Below are 8,798 nucleotides of genomic sequence, written 5' to 3'. Positions count from 1 at the left end.
TTGGCCTCCAAAGTAGTGCTGAAAGCTACTGGGAATGTTTAAGAAGCTAACACATTGTAACCACAGTGGAGAAAGTATAAATGCCAGCATTCAGGACAGATGTCTCAGGAATGGATTAATTCCTCAAGAGCACATGGCTTTAAAAAATGGAGCCTGCTCCCTTCTGGTTCTCTTGCTTCCCTTCACACTCTGTCTGAGATCTTCCACATTTGCTTCTCCCACACATTCTACATGAGATGCTTCCAACCACTAGATTCTCAACAGGCATCAGCAAGTCAGCACCAGCATCCTTGAAACTGAAAAACCTCTTACTTTCTTTCCTTATGAAATATCCAGCTTCAAGCATATTCTCTCTCTCTCTCTCTCTCTCTCTCTCTCTCTCTCTCTCTCTCTCTCTCTTACTTTTTATTGGTTCTTTGTGCACCTCAATGTACTCCAATCCCATTCATCCGCTCATCCCCTCATCCCCTCATCCCCTCATCCCCTCATCCCTTCATCCCCTCATCCCTCCACCCTTCATACCGGATGTCTACCCTTGCAACACTGGCCCCCAAAAGAGAGAAAAAAATCTCTCCGTGGAAGCTGTAGTGTGTCACACTACATCCCACAGTGGACCCTTTCATACATTTGTTTGCTTGCAAATGGTCATTACAATGAGTGGTTGGTCTGGTTCCAGGCCTCTGTCTTCTGCTACACTATCAATACTGGAACCTCACTGAGATTTCTCTCAGATATCCTGCTATATCCTGTTGTTGCCCTGTGTCATGGAGATCCTGTAGTTTTGGATCTGTAGGATGGGCCCCTTCACAAACTCTGTCAACTCATCGATGTTAGGGTTGGCCAATTCAAAGCATTGGATATGGCCCTGAGAGGTATTTGAGCTGGTCAGCCCATTCTGACCCTACACGACTAAAGTGAGCTCTCCTGCCCTGCCCTGATTGGCTCACTCAATGGCACAGCCAGCAAGGGACAGAGCCAGCTCTTCCACTCTCCTGCCTTCAGGCCTGGCTCAGCCACACCCATGCCACTAAGACCAACTTTACTGTGCTGCTTAGATGGGGTGGAGAGCCTGCTCTCCTGAAAGTTGTAGCAGGTGAGGGGCAGGGACAGGTCATTTGCTCTCATAACTCCAGAACCAGCTCTATGGCCTGCTCTAGGTGGCAAGGTGTGAGGGTTGGGGAGGGCATCTGAACTTTGCCCATGCTGTTGCCCAACAGACATGTTGTGGGACCAGCTCTTTTACACACACACCCTTGGGCTGGCTAACCCAAGTGCTGCACTAGGTGAGATGCATGACCAGCTCCCCCTCCTGCCTCAGGTGGGGAGGGCAAAAGAGGGGGCAGGACCTCGCCTCAGCCGTGCCACCACATGGGAGACCAGTGCAGGTGTTGGCTCTCCCACGCTCACATCCTCAGAACCAGCTAACACACAACTCCTGAGACCAGGAGTGCTTCCTAGGCAATGTGCTGAGGCCACTCTCCTGAGTACTGCAGCTGGCTAGAGGTGAGATCAGTTCTCCTGTTCTCATACCCCCAAGGCCAGCTCTCCCAGGATGCCCAGGAGAGGGGTGTGGCCAGTTCTGTCCAGCCCCCAGACATCAATATGTCCCCAGATGGCAGCCCAGACCAGAGACTTATGCCTGGTCTTTGGTGATAACATACCCTTGCTGCTGTAGAGCCATGGACCCAGCCACAGCCCTTGGTAGCAGTACAGGCCAGGACCTCATGTTCTTAGGTGGCGTCACTGGCTACTTACATCAGGATGTTCCTCAACACCCTCAAGTGTCCAGTTCTGCCTCTCTCCATTCTTCCCACATCCTTCTGTTTCTCTTTCTCTTCCATTTCTCCACCACTTATGTGCTTCACTTAGTTGTTCTCCAGGGTCTCTGTGTATCTGGGATCGACTCAGGAGTGGTCTCAGGAGTGCTCTGCCCCACACCTGCATTATGACACTGGGCAGGATTCATCTTGAGCATGGTCTGTTTTCAGCCCCAGACCTGCGAGGCGCTGGTGGTCATCTCAGGCTTGCTTCGTTCAGTGAATGGTAGGTCACTATTCACTCAGATGTTCACAGGTCAGAACACTGAGCATAGACACAGCATTTCTCCTCTTGACACACATGTGACACAGCTGCCACAACTGCAACTCCCCTAGGAGCAGAAAGAGCATTCTTAGAGCAACACAAAATAGACTGAGATGCCAGGCGTGGTGGCACATGCCTTTAATCCCAGCACTCGGGAAGCAGAGGCAGGCAGATTTCTGAGTTCGAGGCCAGCCTGGTCTACAAAGTGAGTTCCAGGACAGCCAGGGCTATACAGAGGAACCCTGTCTCAACAAAACCAAAAAAAAAAAAAAAAAAATAGACTGAGAAACACACTCTTTCAAGTAAATGAGTAAATAAATATAGTAAATGTGGGCATCTGTACAAACTCACAGGCCAGAGTGATTACTATGTTAACGTCATCTCAGAGATGAGTGTGAGACCCACAGGAAAGATGACAAAGGGGAACATTTGTGGTCCATTCTAACTGTCTCACATTGTCTCAATATTTTACACTGAGGATATATTAGTCATCTACTTGTTTAACAGCTTTGAGATTTCCTACAGAATTATAGCATGAAATGGGATACAGTATAGTCTTTGGTTATACAGAACTATGTTTCTACTTGGTAAATACCAAAGTATAACAGAATAAACCAGATACATATGAATATGCATTTGTAAAACCTAACTTTGTAAAACTCCTGAGAGTTTGTAATGAAGCTTGTGGGACAGTTGAGCAGATTTGACACATGGTAGAAAACACTTTGTTCCATTTTATTCATATTCAGTCTAGTGTCTGTGAAATTCACTTCCTCCATGTAGTGTGGTTATACCACACAGCCTGGCCCTCAGAATGCTTGAGTTAAGGCAAAGGCCAAATTTCAAAAAAAAAAAAAAAAGGTTAAAAAATATTTAAATAAGAATTCTAGCCTATCTTGATGATGGACACGAGTAATTTAGCTACTTGGAAGGCAGGGGGCTCAAATTTAAACCTTGGATGGGCTACATAGCTAGTTCAAAACCAGCCTAGGCTAACTAGTAAAATGCTATATCAATTTTTAAAACTTTAAGAGCACCGTCCTAGCATGATCCAGACCCCAGTATGAGAGACACAGAGACAGAGACAGAGACAGAGGACTAGCAAGCATTACAAATAACAGTTCACGTCAACATTGCATAGTTCTGAGTTAAAGTTTATGATGCCACATTTTCCTTTTAAGCTTCAGTTCCCTCTTGTATAAAAATATGCTTTTCTAAGTCAAACTAAGACTATAAAGGTTAAAGCATTGCTAACATGTACATTTAACCTACTCCTCTTGGCATAATCTACTGCATTGCCTTTGAAAGCAAGCTAGAAGTCTGGGAGAAATCAAAAAACAAGATTGTCAGCCATGAAGCCAACAAGTGAGCTTGGGGCCCAACAAAAGTGGAATGTCTTTCCAAACAAGCATGAGCATTATCCACAACACATTGTTTGCTTCTGAATCATGATTAGATATCCAGACACTAGGACTCAAAATCACACAGTGGTCCTGGGCTCTAATAAGCCAGAGATGGGTTGTTTTAGCCTCAGAAGCACTAATCTCTAATCAAGTGAAATAAGAATTTAAGACTTCAGATCCACTGCATCTACAATAAGGTATATCTATAAGAACACAGATTCTCATGCAGTATCTTGAGTTTTTAGTAACATAATGAAAGTAATAATTAGGAAGAAGGAAAAGGGGAGAGGCATCTCTAGGACGTACCAGAGATCTGGGATGGGAGAGGCTCCAGAGAGTCTATCTGATTGTAGCTGAGACTCCTAGCAGTGGTGGATATGGAGCCTGAGGTGGGCACCTCCTGTAGCCAGGCAGGACTCCCAGTGGAGGGATAAGGACGTCAACCCACACACAGAACCTTCTACCTAAAATGTGCCCTGCCTACAAGATGTGCAGGGACAAAGATGTCACAGAGCCTCAACCAATAACTGACCCAACTTGAGACTCATCCCATGGACAAGAACCAATCCCTGACACTATTAATGATACTTTGTTATGCTGGTAGACAAGAGCCAAGCATAACTGACCTCTGAGAGGTTCCACACAACAGCTGAATTAAACAGATGTAGAGACCCTCTTATCTGGGTGCAACGTTAATTAATTAATTGTATAATAGAAGGAAAAGAATTTAAGATGTGAAAATTTAAATTTATGAGAGACACAAAGCATGGCGCAAAGGATGAAAGGCTTTTGATATGAAAGAGAACAAGCCAAGCATCAAGAGGAAAAAAAGAAATGATGATTTCTCAAAAGTAGGAGTATAGTTTTAAGTGTTAAATAATCTAAACAATACATTCACCCCAGAAAATATCATCTAAAAGCATTGCCTTGGATCGACAAATCTGACCAGCTTGTGATTTATATCAGCCCACCCATCCATCCTTCTGCAGAGCCCTGAACAACATCACCATGTGGGCTATAGAATGTCATACCAAGGTAACGGACAGAGAATTTCTCCTTGAAAGGACAATGGGTTTGGGATGCTTGCCTCTTCTAAACTGTGAAGGTAGAGCCATGTTGCCAGGGAGACCAAGTGGTATCAAGGACAACCCCTCATTAGTAGCCTGCATAAAAGACTCTTGTGTCAAGAGGACTGTGCTGCCAGCATCAATAATTCCCTAGAGGCAATCTGAGTACGAATTACTACCGTTGAGAGTTTTTCATAGCACACTTTAAAGCCCCCATTTAGAACCCATTTTCATACACATAAATCTGTCCTCTGTAGTCAGTGCTGCTGAAGGGAAATGTCCCATGCTTTCTTGGTTTCCACACAGAGGGATCTTACCCAAGTCTCATTTCATTACTTATTCTCTTGTCCCACGGGGAACTGGAGGCACTTAACTGATTGGTAAATTTGGAAAGTATAGCTGTGTGCTCCCTCCGTACTTTCGCACAGAGAAAGCTTGCCCTTCCAGAATATGTCTGCAGACCTTACAAAGCTGCTTGTCTTACAAGCACAAAGCTCAGTGCTCAGAACCCACACTAGGAAACATCTATACATAAAGGCATTTCACACATTTGGGCATTGCCTCAGCTGACAGAGAGTAAACATTTCTTAGACATTATCAAATTATATTTTTTTGAGAATGGGGTGAGGGAGGGAAATGAAGGTGCTATTAGTTAAAACTACCCTCAGATGCCTAAGGTATTATTATAATACCTTATATAATTATTATAATATGGTGGGTTTAACTCTAGCCCAAATACTACATAATTCAGAAGGTCTTAACTGAATGTGTGTGCTTTGAGATGTCTACAAACCCCCAGGCATATATGGAAATATTTACACAGAGATACATTTTTCTTTTTTTTTTTTTGATTTTATTTTTATTTATTATATGTAAGTACACTGTAGCTATCTTCAGACACTCCAGAAGAGGGAGTCAGATCTCATTATGGATGGTTGTGAGCCACCATGTGGTTGCTGGGATTTGAACTCCGGACCTTCGGAAGAGCGGTTGGGTGCTCTTACCCACTGAGCCATCTCACCAGCCCGAGATACATTTTTCTATCCCTAAAAAGAGTTAAACATTTGTTTACAAAAGTTAAAGTTAAACAATTGTTGGTAGAAAGAAAATTCTAAATAAATTGTGATGTTAAATATTTTCAGCATAGCTACAATTTTTGACTTTTAGAAAACCTTACTGGGGTGTGTGTGTGTGTGTGTGTGTGTGTGTGTGTGTGTATCAGTGTTTTACCTGCATGTGCATGTGTGCATGTGGACCAGGTATGTGCTGGGTGTTCAGAGGTCAGACATCGGTGTCAGATCCCCTGGAAATAGAGGTATAGATGGCTATGAGACACATATGGGTGCTGGGACTCAAGGTCCCCTGCAAAAGCAGCAAATGCTTACTTAACCATTGAGCCAATTCACCAGACCATGCCTAGAATCTTAGACCATCCTCATACTCTCAAAGTTGTAGATATATGTAATACAAATATCTGACTCTATTTGTTCTGTTTATGAACGTGAGGCTTAGCTGAATTCTTCATGAAGGAAAACCAATTACATCCAAGTTATAACAATCACTTTAGTTTTATTCTTTCTAGACATGATTCTTTGGCCAATTCATTAACACATTCAAAAAACGTTTTCAAAGATACTTTCCTTTAAACCCTAAGGTTTAGATAGTTTTTGTTGTGTGGTAAGAATAGGCCAAATATTTATTATCTTCATTTCTTGAGGATGAAGTTCCTTAGAGGAGTGGCCAGGTAGACCGCATACCAGGTTCAAACTGTCATGGCTACCAGAAACTATAAAGACTCAGCCATCAGGGAATCAAGTACTCTAAGGAAGTAGTAACTATTTTAGGCCTTATCTTTTTGAGAAAAGCTATTGGAGAAATAAATAAACCAACCCTACCCTCTCTTTGCACAAGGCCTGACTAGGTGTGGGGCTCTGTGCTTGTGGCACCAATTCCTTCTCCCACTGGTTAGCATCCCTATGGTCTCTTTGCCTGCTGGTTTGCTGCTATGGATGCTGGTTGCTGTCACCTCGAGTAACTTGGCTAAAGGTCTTTGGAATTGTAGCCTCTAAGGAATAGCTTTCTCATTCTGACCTCTTCAAAAGATTTAATTTCCTTTTCAGGAACTCCTTGACCATCATAAAGATCTAGAAATGGCCAAGGTCGGCACATTTAATCTACAGAGAATTCAAGATCCTGCAGTGGTGACCGTGACATTTTTAAAATACTAGATAAATAAAAGTAATTAAACCCCCAGAAAAGAAAGGTAGATATACAAGGCAAGTATAAAAAAAATTCTAAAAAAAAAAAAAAAAAAAAATAAGAAAGTTTAGCTATCCTGAGCACATGTATATCTAAGACATTACTACAAAAATTTCAATTTAATTTAATAATCATCAGAATTCAAAGACAAATTGACCATAGTCTCAGATATCTCTCTCAACAAGAAGAAGAAAGTCAAGATAAATTGCATATAATAAATGAAAAGCACAAAAGTCACAACCCCAAATTGTCCTCTCTGGAGAATAACCAGATTTATCTTCTTGCCCTTCTGAGGAAATTTTCTGAGACCTGAAAAAGCTCTGGACTCACAGGGACCAGCCGAATGAATCTGGATTTATTTTTCAAGTCTGAGAAAAGACAGGGACACCTTAGAAGGAAAATCTCAGAACGCAGCTTGACCCTACAAAGAAAGAAATAAGATCTTTATATGTGTGAAGAGTTTATCTCCAACTAAATACCCAGCAACTCCAGGCAACTAAGTTTCCAGATTCTTCATAGGGCACGGCATGCAGATGAAGGCAATAGGTCTCTGAGTGACTGTGCCAGCCCTATGAAAGTTTTCCTACATACTCTCTAGGTGATTTCTATAGACAATTTGGGCCCTGGTGGGTCACTTGAGTAGAGCAGTTTAAACATCTGTAGATCAGATAGCAGGATAACTTCTATGTTCTCTAACCAGGATTCTAGGGCACAAACTGCTCTCACAAGGTAGAGACTTAATACTTATACACCATGGTCTCCCTCTTCCCTGGTTCATCCAACCAAACCCTGCCTACAGCCTGAAAGTGACAGAATCTTTGTGTAAGGCAAAGGCAACCAATCATTCTGAGCTCAGTCTTGCCCTGCTGATCAGCTACGTCTATTGATATTTCATATTTGTTTGTCCTTTTCATCTCTACTTGGCCCTCATGGCCATCACCATTGGAAGGCAGGTTCTAACACTTTTAGGATGCTGCTCTCTGTCTTGTAGGCAACACCAGAGTGGGAGAGTTAACTCCACATAAGCTAACACATTAACAGTGTGTACATGTTGAGCTATTTATAAAGTGATGTGTAGATTCCTATCTACAATATAGAGTATGAAAGTGTCCTCAGAGCAAATAAAAATCCCAACACCATGAGCCCAAACAAACATTTCCTATTTGTAATTTGACTCTTTCAGGTGGTTTATTCCCGTAACTAAAAGCTGACCAGCACTCCCAGAATACCTCAGTTTAGAGATTGCTCTATTCCTCTTTGAGAGCAGCATCTAAACATGTTTAAATTAATAAATCAACAAGATAATTCTCTTGTTAAGGATCCCAATGGCATGGTGTAGTACCTGAGGCATTCAGACACAGGAGAGTAGGAGCTGATGTGGGTGCTCTGCTCACAGAGAGGCTGTGATACTCAGTATCTGAGTGAACTACATGCTCTCAGCCAAGACTCGAACGTGAGCCCCAAAGCCACTTTGTCCTTGTCACCTACAGCCTTTTGTTCATTTCTATTTCATAAAATTTGACAATTGAGTCACCAGGCTGACACTAAGGAAGAAATAAAAGAATGCAAGCTGTTCTGAAGCTGAGAAAAGACAAACAACACCTTACAGAAAATAGAAATATGTGAACTCGAGCTCCCATGGATAATATCCTGCTTTGTCCTGCATTCGGAGCAAGTTACGTCAAAATTAGACATAGTTTGAGTCTAGATTACTATTTTTCTATTTTAATTCTCCTACAAAAGCCAATGCTTGAAGTGTTCAATCACAAATCACCACCTTCCACTCTGGTCCGGTGTCCTGAGTAGACCCTGAGCACGAACTCTGCAGCCAGTTCCACAGCACCGGGAAGAAGATACACTCTCAGGTGCTCTAACATGCCTATGACCAGAGGATCTCAGGATCCCAGGATCCCAGGACCTTGGTCACACCAGGATCTCATGGTCCCAGAAGCAGCTTGACTCCAAGGAGCTCTGACACACCCAGGAT

The 8,798-nt window shown here is 42.7% G+C and overlaps 1 pseudogene; it reads right to left on the bottom strand.

The window, feature by feature from the left end:
* Positions 1-2,039: 2,039 nt before the first annotated feature.
* On the bottom strand, positions 2,040-2,154 carry LOC115031828 (small nucleolar RNA SNORA17; annotated as a pseudogene).
* Between the last annotated feature and the right edge of the window lie 6,644 nt (positions 2,155-8,798).

The sequence above is a fragment of the Mus caroli genome, unplaced genomic scaffold (genome assembly GCF_978045245.1).
Source record: "Mus caroli unplaced genomic scaffold, Mus_caroli_1 scaffold_10, whole genome shotgun sequence".
Taxonomy (NCBI): Eukaryota; Metazoa; Chordata; class Mammalia; order Rodentia; family Muridae; genus Mus; species Mus caroli.
The sequence above is the reverse complement of the archived record's forward strand: the minus strand, read 5'-3'. Positions and strand labels throughout refer to the sequence as shown.